The sequence below is a fragment of the Mustela putorius genome, unplaced genomic scaffold, assembly GCF_011764305.1.
Source record: "Mustela putorius furo isolate JIRA1106 unplaced genomic scaffold, ASM1176430v1.1 tig00003836_pilon_pilon_pilon, whole genome shotgun sequence".
NCBI lineage: Eukaryota > Metazoa > Chordata > Mammalia > Carnivora > Mustelidae > Mustela > Mustela putorius.
Genome location: NW_025421989.1, coordinates 293,072 through 306,391, shown reverse-complemented (window position 1 = coordinate 306,391; position 13,320 = coordinate 293,072).

Genomic DNA, 13,320 nt, shown 5'->3' with positions numbered 1-13,320 from the left:
GCCCGCAGCCGTGCAGTGTAGACACATCCCTACATGACACATCCCAGAACGCTCTGCGCCCTTCTTTGCAGGGGGACATTCCCAGCAAACGTAACGGGGCGTCACCTGTCCTTGTGATATTCCCCGCTTTGCAAAAGTGAGCTCCCAAGCTGGGGCTCGACCATGGGCAGGACCTGGGGGCCACCTCCCTCAGCCATGGCACGGTGAAGGCACCCTCTGGCCAGTTTCATGGCGCCGGAGCGGGAGTCCCCACGAACCCACTCGGACCCCTGCTCAGACTCGGAGAGTCATCGGCCGGTGCTGCTCTCCCTGCTATGTTTTCTGTTACAAATAGACGCGGCGTCTCTCCGTGGAGTTTCTCCATTTCACCCCGTGAGGATCGTCCACGGCGTTGGTTGGATTTGATGGTTGGATTTGACGCCAAGCACTGTCCCGACAGAGGCCATCTTCACTCTTCCTCGGGAGACGGGAACGTGCTCTGGGAATGTATGGGAAGAAGAACACACATCGTTTCCAGATGGTCATGGTGGATGTCCAATACAACCCAAGAGAATGAATCATAAAACTGTTGAGAACCATAAGCAAATCGGGCAGGAGCTTTTGACACAAAATAAATATTCCCAAAGCCAATCGCCTTCTCTGGAGCAACCACGGCTCGTCAGGAAATATCAGAGAACACGACTTCATGCGCGACAGCGCCACAAATACAAAATGTATATAAACGCAATCGAGAACCCAAGTGTGGAGCCCATATGACCCGTCTGATGGGAGAAAAGCCAAGCGGTATTGACAGACCAACGAAAGGCAGCAGGAGTACACGGACAGACGTACCGTTTTCCTGAAAACAGACTCAAAATACTATGAAGACATCGATTCTCTAATAATTAGCGTCTCAGGTCAATGTGGTTCCAATTAAGTCCAGACACATTTGTTTTAGCTTTGGCAAAATGAATCTGAAGCTCTTCTGGAAAATAAATTTGTAGGAAAACTAAGAAGTCTTTTTTTTTTTTTTTTTGTAAACTCAGATCAATGTTGAAAGAGTTATCCATTCAAAGAGCAAAACATATTTTATTTTAAGGGTATCATAATTAAGACAATATGGGACGAAAATAAGAATTAGCAGATGGGAGAAACAAAAAGGCCTTAAAAAAAATAGAACTAAGTCTGTATGAACACTCTCCAGTGCATAAATACATTATTAAAAACCAACAGAGAAACCGAGGGAAGAAAAGAATATTTGGCATCTAGTGTTGGGGAGTTATTGGGGAAAAATGAATCAGGACCCCATCTCGGATCAAAACCGCAATGAATCCCAAGCATATTAAAGTATAAAGTAAAAAATTAAATCAGAAAATATAGAATTGTCCGTTGACAAGGACTTTCCAGAAATATAAACAGAAGGAGAAATTGTATGGATAAAAGGATTGATCAGGCTACATGCAAATTGAAAATGCTTTATGTCTAAAACCTAGAAACCATATTAAATAGCTCAAAGGAAACTGAAAAGTATTTACAAACTCTATTAATGATATAGGGCTTGTGTCCTTCATATGTAAAAAGTTCTCAGTAATCAATAAGAATGACAGGCGCTTATTGAATGCTTTGTGTGCATTAACAAGTCTATGCTGCACACTTTCTATCAAATATCTAGTTTCAATTTCCCCAAACCCTGTTGATGTGATACAGATTGGGAAACAGAATGAAAGGAACTAATTAAACTGTCCAGCGTCGCAGAGCGAGGGAGCTGTGGTTTGGGATTGAAAGACTCCAAAGCTCATGGTCCTAAGCACGGACTCTCCCGCGCCCCAAACACACACTGGAACAATGACCCCCTTCATCCACGTGCAGGAGAAAATGATGCACAACCAAACCAAATACGGGAAAAATAAATCCTCGCCACCAAAAGTTACATATGCTTGAAGGAGGGCATGTGAAGGAATGCGCACCGGGTGCTCTGTGCTCCCAAGGAATCCCTGAATTCTATGTGCAAAACTACGTTAAAATTTTTAAAAATTAAAGGAACAGAGTCTTCTTAAAACTGTTAAATCTGAAGGGTCATATTTACTTCGTTGAACATAAATTCTAACGCCAGACAGAGCTGCCTCCCCCGCCATGCTGGGCCGTGCTGGTATACGTCGGAAACTCAGTCTAAAGCCGAATCTCTGCAAAGCCCCATGACACTGCGCACGGGGCCGTGGACAAGTCCGCCGATCTGATCCAGAAATTTCACCAGAAGGTCAAAATTGCATACTCTGGGGTGTGCGGGGAATGACTGAAATTCCCCCAAATCAGAGCCCGGATGCATAGACGCGAATGCACCTCTGTGTGGAGATACGGAGCGGCTGCCGAAAATCTGGGGTTGGGACGGCGCGTGTAATGTGGAGACACGCTCCTTACACGGGCTGCGTTGTTTTAATAACAATAAACCGTAGGTTTGACTCGTGGGCCGATGTCCCCTGTCCTCCCCGAGCTGTGCACGCAGAGCGGAGAAGGATGGAGGCTGATCGAGAGATCCGGGGTCTTCTGCAGGCGCTGGGGTGTCCCCGAGGAGCCACAACCGCGGTCACCAGCTCCGACGTCCACACCCTCATCACCAGCATCCCTTTCTGGTCCCCCTGGGTGCCCCCACACAGATGACCAATTACTGGGTCTCTGAAACTGTAACGATGTGCTTCCTGTCGAAACTGTAACAATGTGCTTCCTGTCGAAGCTGTAACAATGTGCTTCTTATCAAAACTGTAACAATGTGCTTCCTGTCGAAACTGTAACAATGTGCTTCCTGTCGAAACTGTAACAATGTGCTTCCAGTCGAAACTGTAACAATGTGCTTCTTATCAAAACTGTAACAATGTGCTTCCTGTCGAAACTGTAACAATGTGCTTCCTGTCGAAACTGTAACAATGTGCTTCCTATCAAAACTGTAACAATGTGCTTCCAGTCGAAACTGTAACAACGTACTTCCTGTCGAAGCTGTAACAATGTACTCCTTTCTGCTTTGGAGAGTGATTGTGCCCTCCATGATGACAGGGTGTATCTCCTCCCCCCACCAGCTGCCGCCTGCGGGAGGGACGTCCACAGGCAGCCAGGACCCTCTCCCGGCCTCTCTCAGTCTCGCTGCTCATCTCTCCAACTTGGAGTGGCCTGGAGCCAAGGTCATGTGACCCGTCTTGCACGACAAGCCCCCTCCCCAGGGAACGAGGGACGGAGAGGCGCCACAGACTGGGACCCCCGGGTGCACACGGAAAGGAGGGGCTCATCGCGCCCCCAGAGGGCCGCAGGAAAACCCGACACACACAACACAGCCAGCACCCATCCTGCGTGACCCCGTGGGCTCCAGGTCCCCAAAGCAGCCCGTGCACGTGAGCTCTGTGTCACACGGGGGGAGAGCTCACAAGGGCCAGTCAGGCCACGGAATGCGTGTCATGGGCCAGCAAAGGTGTCCACGCCCCCCAAGCGCCTATGCCCCCCCAAAGTGAAACTCCCGTGGAAAACCGCCCAGGTCAACCCATCTGGGAGTCACCCCCCCCCCGCCGTCCCCAGAGAGATGTGCTCCGATTCATACGTGGACAGAAAACACGTGCTCAGTGCATGAGCCTTTGAGCACACGAGTGTGCAAACATGTACACCCGGGAACGGTGCCCGTCTCTGTGCACACTCACGGACAGACCCAGGACCCCGTTATGTATCATAACCAAGGCGTTTGGCCCCGACGTCCGTGTTCAGATCCAGCCACACAACCGCCTCAATTTGTCGCCGGCGTTTGCAACCAGACACTCGCCCCTGCCGGAGATGGAGACGAGCCCGCGGCGGGAGACAGGGCTCCCCGGATTTCTTTCTTTAACCTAAATAAATGATTCTGTTTACTGCCCCTCCCCCACCACATCACAGCTCCCCGAGCTACAGAGCGAAGTAACTCTGGTCGCCAGCCCGGAAATAAAGCCCACACCGCCGCCGACGGACGTCTCCAAGCAGAGTTATTCGAGTCTTGTCGTTGGTGAAGTTTTGTCCCCAAATCACTTAAAATGGAAAAAGAGGGGGGAAAAAAAAACCCCAGGAAGAAAACGCCTTGTCTGCTCACATCCCCCTCGTAGTTTGTCTGCGGGGCTGTTTTGCATTTCAAGACATTTCTACTCACCTTGAGTTCCCGGTTCAAAAAGAAACAATAAGTTTAATCTTCTCTCTTGACAATGATGTATGGTTCTGGAGAAAAACACTTTTCAGGTATTATCATTAAAAAGCCTGTTTTTCCCCCCCTTCCCACTCCGGTTTCCCAGCACACCTTCTGCATTAAGAAATGCACCCCACGTTCTCCGGAGACCTGGAAGCCTGTGATGCTCGGGTCAGTAACCGCGGGAGCAGGACATGGGGCAGCCGCAATCCGGGAGTGGGAAGGTCCGGAGGTTTGCACCTTGTGTTGCGGCGAACGAGGCTCAGGGACCGTGTGGACGGTCTGGAGGCGGGAGGCCACTCGCACGCTGCACGCGGGATGAGATCGTCCTGGGGGTGGACGCCGGCCCGGCGCTGAGTGTGAAGGAGCTGGTTTGGGTTCGAGTTCCCACGTCTGACTCTTCCTCACCCTTGCGGTGAGCTGGTGGCAAGCTTCTGTGCCCACGGCAGGGAAAGGCGGACTGGGGTGCTCAATAGGGTATGAGGAAGCAGAGACTCGGGTCCCCACACCCACGCCCGGACTGCTCGCCATAGACAGGAGAGCACAGGGCTTTCTGTGACCTCACGTAACTCTGACCGTGGGATGCATTCCTGAGTGTGGAGCAAAAAGCACGGACCCAGCAAGCGACACTTGCGGGAAAGCCTTCCTCCTGCCCCCCGGAGTGAGGCCGAGCGTCCCACGCAAGGATGACCAGGAGGACATCAGACCGCAGGGACCAGCGGGCTTTCCGCACCCACGGGCAGAGCTCGGTGACCAGCGTCGCAGAACCGTGGTGGACACTTGGGTGGGAGTCCCAGAGACAAAGAACTTTTGCAGAGACGGGAAGGCGGAGGGCGCGTTTCCGGCTTCCGGGGCTGGCCACGGGCAGGGAGGGAAACACGGGGGGAGCCCGTCGACTAAGGGGTGGGCTCGCGCAGCTCTGTCTGGGGCACCAGGCTTTCTGCCCTGTTTGCGGCCATGAAACCTTCCCCCGGAGAGGGATTCTCAGCCGAGCTCATTTTGCAAGCACGTCAGCCGTGCGTCGGCTAAGGGTCTCTCCCTCCCGGGGGGGGTCCTCCTTCTGCCTCTGTCTCTGCTCCGTGGCCTCCGGCTCAAAGCCGTGCTGACGCCACGTGGCACCATTTAGGGGACATACTGCGTGCCTACAGCCAACATGCCAATGTCCCCGAGACACTCAGAGCTCTGCAAACCTACGCAGAATTGGAGCGCGGCCCTCAGGATGGCATCCTGATTTCTTGCTATTGTCGAAGCCATCGTTTAAGGCAACGGAAGGACTTTTCCCATCGAGTGTGAGCGTGGACACGGACGCTCCCAGCAGCGCGCTCCACGGTCACTAAACCCAAGTGCCCGTGGACAGAAGGACAGAACGGAGTGCGTCCACGCAGGGGAATATTCCTCAGCCGTGGGAAGAACCCAGGCCTGCACACCTGGGGCCCCGCGGCCAGATCCGGGACAGAGGCAGGCGCCCGAGACCACATCACGTGGGACCCCACGGAGAGGACACGGGCAGAACAGGAAAATCTACAGAGACGGAAAGCCAGAGTGTGGGCCGCGGGGGCTGGGAACGGGGCCGGGGGCTGACGGCTTCACGGACAGACAGTCATGGTTAAACTTGACATGATACGTCACTATTTGAACTTTATTTGTATTCCTTAATTCATCTCAGCTGTCGGGAGAAAAGGATCATCTGTGCGTTAGCAGAAACAGCCCCACTCCGACGCGCTCGACCCCCACGGGCAGCGAGCCTGGACGTGAGAGCGTTGGGGTGCCCCGTGGGTGACCCCAGGACGTCCTGTCCACGGCACAACGTCACCAGCGGATGACCGCCGGCCGTCTCCCTGCACCCGGGGCCAATCGGCGAGAATAACACCAAGAATAAAGACGGCCCGGTGTGCAGACATCTGGACCCTGCCTTCGGGGGAAGAAGAAAATATATTTGTTTATTTATCCATTACTGATTTTCTTTCTATAGACAAACTTATTATATACGCTAATAAATATTGCTTATACGTTCATTTCTGACGTGTCCCGTAATTTTTATTAACTTCTGTTTAATTGCTCATTATAATTACATGATTAACTGTGTTCATCGGAAATTTTATACAATTTTTACATAATTCCATTGTTGCTCTGTGTAATGGAATTATATGGAAACACAACTGAAGTTGTATAGTTTTTACATGTGATTGTTGTTATTATATACAATTGTGTATATGTACGTGTTGTTTCCTATCACTGTAGAGTTACATATGCGTGTCTAGTACGTACAGCTGTTGCATATAATATGTAACACATACAGAGCTGATACACTAAGTTGTATATAATTGTATGGATATTTGTATACATTTGTAATTGTATAACATGTAAATTAAATTAGTTGTTTTATATAATCATATATAATATATATTAGATTATATATTCTATTATATACGTGTTCTATGTAGGTGTTATATATAAATTATAATTATTTATACATAATTATTATTAATTATTATTTACCTAGTATTAATACAGACTTAATATATCATCATATTATTACATAATTGCCATGTATAAATGGATATACTAGGGGCACCTGGGCAGCTCCGTTGGTTAAGGGACTGCCTTCGGCTCAGGTCATGATCCTGGAGTCCCAGGATCGAGTCCCACCTCGGGGTCCCCGCACGGCAGCAGGTCTGCTTCTCCTTCCGACACTCCCCTTCTCATGCTCTCTCTCTCTCTGTCTCTCTCATTCTCTCTCTTTCAAATAAATAATCTTCTAGAGAATAAATAAATAAATTGCTGTATTAAATGTATCTATACTTCCATACATAATTGCCAAGTATTAACGCATCAAACGTATCTGTATTTACATACACAGGTTACATATGTTTCCCAGTGCGGGTGCGACCGTCTGTGTAATGGATGCGACCGTCTGCGTCTTGGGCACTTGCCCACAAGCACCCACGACGAGGAGGCAGCGTCCTGTCTGCTTCCGGGCGGGCGCAGCACTTGGAACGATGCGTGAATGACACACCCTCTGTGGACAGGCGTCCCGGCCCCGAGGCATCAGAGCTCACTGCCCGGCGCCGCTGGGGTCCGGGAGAAATCGCAAACACCGGGTACAGTCGGACAGACACTCAGGGACACCCCTCCGGCATCATCCGGTCCTGTCTCCTCCAACTGCCCTGCGGACGCAACACCATCTGCCCAGGGCCGCGTCCTGGCCGCAAGGAATGCGGGATGGGTTCACTGTGGACTCGGCTGTGCCGTCCGGAAGCCTAGACTTCTCTCAAAGACCAAGTCCCACCCAGTTCCGAACGCCCACTGGTGGCTGCTCCTTCCCACCCCAGGTTGGACAGACGCCGGCTTTACCTGAGGCCAGAGTCTCCGGCATGGACACAGAGGACCCCCTTCGGGACGGCGCTGGGACAGGCGGGGACCCCCGTCAGCTGACGGCAAACCGTCCCCATGGGAACGGAGATGTCAATGATTGATCCTCCGTAGGGTTCCCTGGCCGCCTTGTCCTATTTGAGCAAGAAAACTGTCCCCGGATGAAGGGACTCTCAGGCGTTTAAGACCAGGAGCCCTGGAAGGCAGTGCGAGCAGAAGTCCACTGGCCTGGCGGCCCCGACCTGGGCATCTCGTACCCTGCCCCAGAGAGGACCCTATAGACCGGGGCCTCTCCCCTCCTCACGCAGGTCGAGGGACTCCACAGACGGTCCCAGAGGGTGCCTAGACTCTGCTTCCCCACCGCGTACCATTGGCCAAAGGTCTTCTCCATCTTTCCTTCCCTCGGGACTTTCAACATTTTTCCCCAATCGTCCCCCCCCCACACACACACAAAGTTTAGCATCACAGACACACCGTACACCTATAAATACTGTCTGTGTTCCTTGGACTCCATATACAAAAATAGTACAAAGGTCTCATCACCCCCCAAGAACCCAATTTCCCCCAGAGGAGGGGATTGTGTTCATCCAAGGTCGCCGCCATCCACGTTAGCAGAGACGGGACAGCCTCAGGCATGATGCTGGCAAAGTTTGAAACCCCTGAGATTCATAGTGTATGTAGATAGTATATGTTAACTACATTGAAATGAATTTTAAAAAATTTTAAATAAGAAATGAAAGATAACTAAAGAGAAATGCATAATAAAAAACCACTAATGCATGTTTCTAGGACATGTAAATCCACAAGGAAGAGAAAGCCCCACGAAGGAAATCCCCACGATGGGGATAGAAACGAGACGTATGTACAGGTTCCTAACTCTCTAGCAACCAGAGAAACGCGCGGAATCTGAGGGTATTTTACTCCGTGTGGGTCGACAGAAGTTAGGGAGCCGGGTCTACGGAGTGGTGCAGGGTGATGGGGGGCAGACTCATCCTCTGCCTGTCACACGTGCCCACGGCCGCAGCCTCCACGCAAGCACACTGCAGAGATTTTGTGAGCTGAAATACGGTCCTTGTCAGAAAGGGACAGATGTGAGGATGGCCACCTGGGCGTGATCAATGGTGAGCGGCCCGCACGCAAGCTAGGAGTCCACCTGGGGGAGGTGTGCTGCGATCTAGTGGTGGGAATGAGCTCACCAAGGATGCTAGGCAGCACTTGCAAACCGTGAGCCACACGGACATGTGGCAACATGGACAAGCGTGCAAAAATAACACCCAGAGCAAAAAGAAAGAACAGAGGCGTTTGGGCACGAGGCAATGGGTGTGAATTTATAAAACCACACAGAGAAAACAGTCCGTATTCTGCAAACACAGGCCACTGTGTAAAGCCACAAGCCAAACCCTTTAGAACAGGTGTTTATGGTGGAGGAAGGGGTGGGCATTGTTGGGAGGAAAACTTTTCATCTTCCGAATTGGGTGCAGTGCTGGGGGCCTGCAAATTAACCGATGATAGAGTAACAGGAGGAGACAAGGTCTGCTTATGGTTACACACAGGATTCCTCAGTGATGAGTAGCTCACCTAATACTCATGGATGGAAAAAGACTGACAACCGTAACTGGGATGGGGTTTCCCAAAGCCCTTCATCTTGGATGTCAAAACAACACAGTGGAGGAAGACAAGGAAGAAACTTGTGTAGAAACTTCTTACCTTTCTCCAAGTCCTGCTCCTCAACATCACCCACCTGGCAAGCTCCCACTGCCCTGGGTCACGGCTCCCTCCAGGATGGCCGGGCCCAGCCAGCCCGAATCCCTCCCCACGTCTGCTGAGACCAGCCCTGCGTGTGTGTCCAGACCCTAGTGTTCTGCCAGAGCCTCAGGCCGACCGCAGCCCAGACAGACCCATTGTCGGATCCCTGCTAAAATGTGATGCTTGTAATAAAGAGCCATGGGGCAGAAATAAAATAACCCTACGTCAGAGGTTCATTGAGCTCATTGATGAACAGGGGAACCGGAAATGTGGAAGCAGAAGCAGAATCTGACCTGGATATGCACGTCACATACATGATACACACGCGCGCACACACACGGCAAATATACGCACATGGACACGTGCACACACGGCACACATGCAGACAGTGCAAATGTACACACATGGACATGTGCATACACACACACACACACACACACACACACACACAAGCCTTGTTCCCAGTCCTCAGAGCCCCCGAGAGGAAGAGGGGTCCAACGCAGCAGTCCTGGGGCGCGAGGTCATCTGCATCTCTCTGTGCGGGTCATTTGCATCACTGTGGGCTGATTCCCGTCCGGCTCACCCCTGCAGAGCTGCAAAGTAGCCGGTGCCGCCTGCCCTGATGGCATCAGCATTCCTGCAGATTGAGGACCTGCCGCCCCCTCCACGGTCACCCAGGAATACGTGCGGCCTGCTTGCCAGCTCCCAGACATGTTCCCTGCAGCCCCTCACGTGGGTCATTGCCAGGAATGGTGACTACAGCCTCCACACGACGAGACCAGACTCCGCTGACTGTGTCACGGGCCCACCCCTCCACCGATTCCCGGAGTTCAGGGGCCTCCACGGCCGAGGAGCTGGCCGCTGCGTGCACCGCAGGAAGACGAGAGTTCTCCCCGGTTCTCCGCCCACAGCCCCCTCCCCTGCCACGCTAACCACACATCCGATTCCTGTTTCCACCCGCAGCGTTCGGTTTCCGTGGATTCTCCCTGTACGTGGGACTCTTGGTTCATGCCCTCGAGGGCCGTCCCGTGTCCTCCCCCAGGGCACGAGATGCTTCTTCTTGAAAACCGAGTGGTAGCTCTGCAGATTCACGAAAGCTCCTCCATCCGTCCAGCCGGCCACGGGAAGTCCATCAGGAGGAGAAACTCATCGCCGTCTCGCGATGGGGATGTGGGGAGTCCCCACGGGACGTTCAGATCTCGTACCTTTTTTAAATTTTTTCCCACAAGTTCACCATCGCTCCTCCTGAGATGGCAGGAACCCATCGTCCAGTCAGGGCCCGAGCTCTAAGCTGAAGATGACCAGCGACCAGGAGACCATCACGAAGCATGGTTCCCCACCCGTAACGCCCAGGAAAGGGGCCATCCGTCATAATCAATGGGCTATTAGGGGGCATGAAGGCCCTTCCGTAATCAGAGAGCGCCCCGTGATTCCACGCCATTGAATAATGAGTCCGGGGAGACCGTCCCGGGTGCCCGATCTGCCTCCAGGGCAGCCGGCAGCGAAGGGTGCGTTCAGCCCCACGGCGACTCCCCTTGGGGGCAGGGACGAAACTTCAGCAAAGACGGGCAAACGCGGCCATGAAAAATCAGCAGGAAAACAATCGGAAACAGCGTCGAGTACGGAGGGTTGGAGGCACATCAGACCCACAAACAGCCCCAGCGAGAGGGGCCGGTGGGGAAACCGGACGCAGAAGGGACCCGCCTTGGGAAACCCGTACCAGGCGACCAGGGGACCTCGGCCCGGACTCCACACCTGGTTCTTCCAAAGCATGAACGCACCCGCTAAAGGACAGTGGTCTTTGATTTTAAAACAGGGGGAGTTTTACAAAGTGAGGAGAAAAGTTGGAGGGGTCAGCGAGGCTGCAGCTGGGGGGGGGGAATCCACGCACTTGACGGGCCAGTGGGTCAAGGCGCGTGGTCCACAGGCCCACGAGGTCGCGGAGGAACCTTGGGGAGCTGGCACTGGGTGCAGATGTCAAGGCAGAGGGACAGAGGCTGTGTGATGCCTGACGTAGGACACCCCAGAGCCCCCCCATCCCTGCAGACACAGAGGAAGTCAGTGCCCAGCAGGGCACTGGCCGTGGCTGTTCTGGGGGACAAAGCATCGCTCAGGCCACAGCCACGTGTCTGGAGACGTGCGGGACGCCATGGCTCCCCTTCGGACTGGTGATTCGGATTCATCCGCAGGGATGGGCAGGGAGCTGGACTGGGCAGTTGTGGCCCCTGTGGGGGCGTCTGTGGGAGAGGAAGGGGGACCAGAAACATGGGGAGGGGTCCCCGCTGGAAGCGGGCCGTGAACGCTCTGAGCAGCGGCCCCCATCCCGGTCACGAAGCCCCCAGGTCCCAGTGGGGCAGGTCAGGACAGGAGCTCGCATCTGCCTTGGGGCTTCAGGGAAATGGAAGCACAGACGCCAGGCTGCTGAGAGGAACCTCCGTGGGACGAGTGCTGCCCCCAGAAGACACGTGTGTCGCAAACATGTCCATGTGTCCTCGCTGGGAACTGGGTCTTTGCAGATGCGTTGAAGGGGAGGATCTGAGATGAGCTCGTTCTGGGTCACGGAGGTCCTGAATCCAACCACAGGTCCTTGTGAGAGACAGAAGGGGGGACACAGACACCGGGGAGAAGCCACGTGAGGACGGAGGCAGAGACGGGCGGGACGCGGCCACAGGTCCGGACGCCGGGAGCCCCAGAAGCTGGAAGAGGCAGGAAGGAGCCTCCCCTGGAGCCTCGGGAGGGAGCCCGGCCCTGCCCCGCCTGGGTCTCAGCCGACATGGAACTTAGTTGATCAATAAGCTTGTTCATCGTTAACACATCGTCATTACTCTAGTTCATCAATAACCCACTGCCTGTTAACCCAACCCACGTTTACTGTAGCTCAACACTAACCTATGCCATTTCCCGCGTCACCGGGAAGATACAGGAGGGGAAACTGAGGCAGGAATGTCAGGTCACGTGTCCCCCATAAGTGCCAGGGCTGAGATCCGAACCCAGGATCCTATAGTCCCCGCCTCCAGCCCCTATGGACTCCCACGTCCTCCTCCCGGGAACCCCCGCCTTCTCCCCTGTGGACCCGGCCCGAACCCAGAAGCCTCACCGGGGCAGACCTGACCTCCCCAGCCAAGGTGCCACCGGCCTAGCTGCTCACCCTGTCCCCTGGGCTCAGGGCAATGAACAAGATGGCCCACAGGGTCCCCATAGCTTCTGGAGGCTGCTGGCCGCCCCGTGGGACGGGGTCCTCGCGTGCACGGGGCCTTGTGGGGCCGTGGAGCCCTGTTTGTCTTCCCCTCACCAGACAGAGGCAGGGGCATAAGCAGAACGGTGGCCGCTCCCGGTGACGTGAGGTGACAGGCGAGTCACCGACCTGTGCTCTTCCAGGAAGACAGAGCCGTGGGTTCGGTGAGGACCCAGCCCTAGACCCGCGGCCGGCTAACCGTCCCTCGTCGGCTCCCGGAACCAAAGCACACGTCAAACAGCACAGACTCCACCTGTGATGGGCTCACCCCGCGGGGGGCGGGCAGGGTCCCAGACTCAGGAGGGATGCAAGTGGGTGTTTCTCCGCGGGGCCCCAAGTCCCCGACCCCAGGCCCGTGCGGCCTCAGGGAGGGCTGGACACACCCCAGAAGCCTTGCAGGGTGGGCGGCTCACCCCACCCTCGTCACCCCGTAAGTCCACCCCGAGCCCGGCCGCAGCACCTCGACCCCTCCGCCCTGCTCACGGATCCCTCACCAGACACGTTTCCTCTCCGGAGTCAAGGTTGATTCTAAATCATGGCAAGCCAGCGGCGAGTGTTATTTATGACCGGAAGCCCAGGGGGACCCGCCCTCCGGAGCCAGCGGCCCCTCTCGAGAGGGGGACCCCCCCCCGCCAGGAGCGTCCCCGCAGCTGGAAAGAAAACAGGGTTCCGCGCTCCATTCGTAATGCCGGGCAGACCCAACCCCGCGTTCCAGTCCCAGGGCATCCGGGGTCCCGGGGTCCAGGGCATCTGCTCTCGCTTCCAGACGAATTAGTGCCTCGGGGAACGTCGTCTGCCT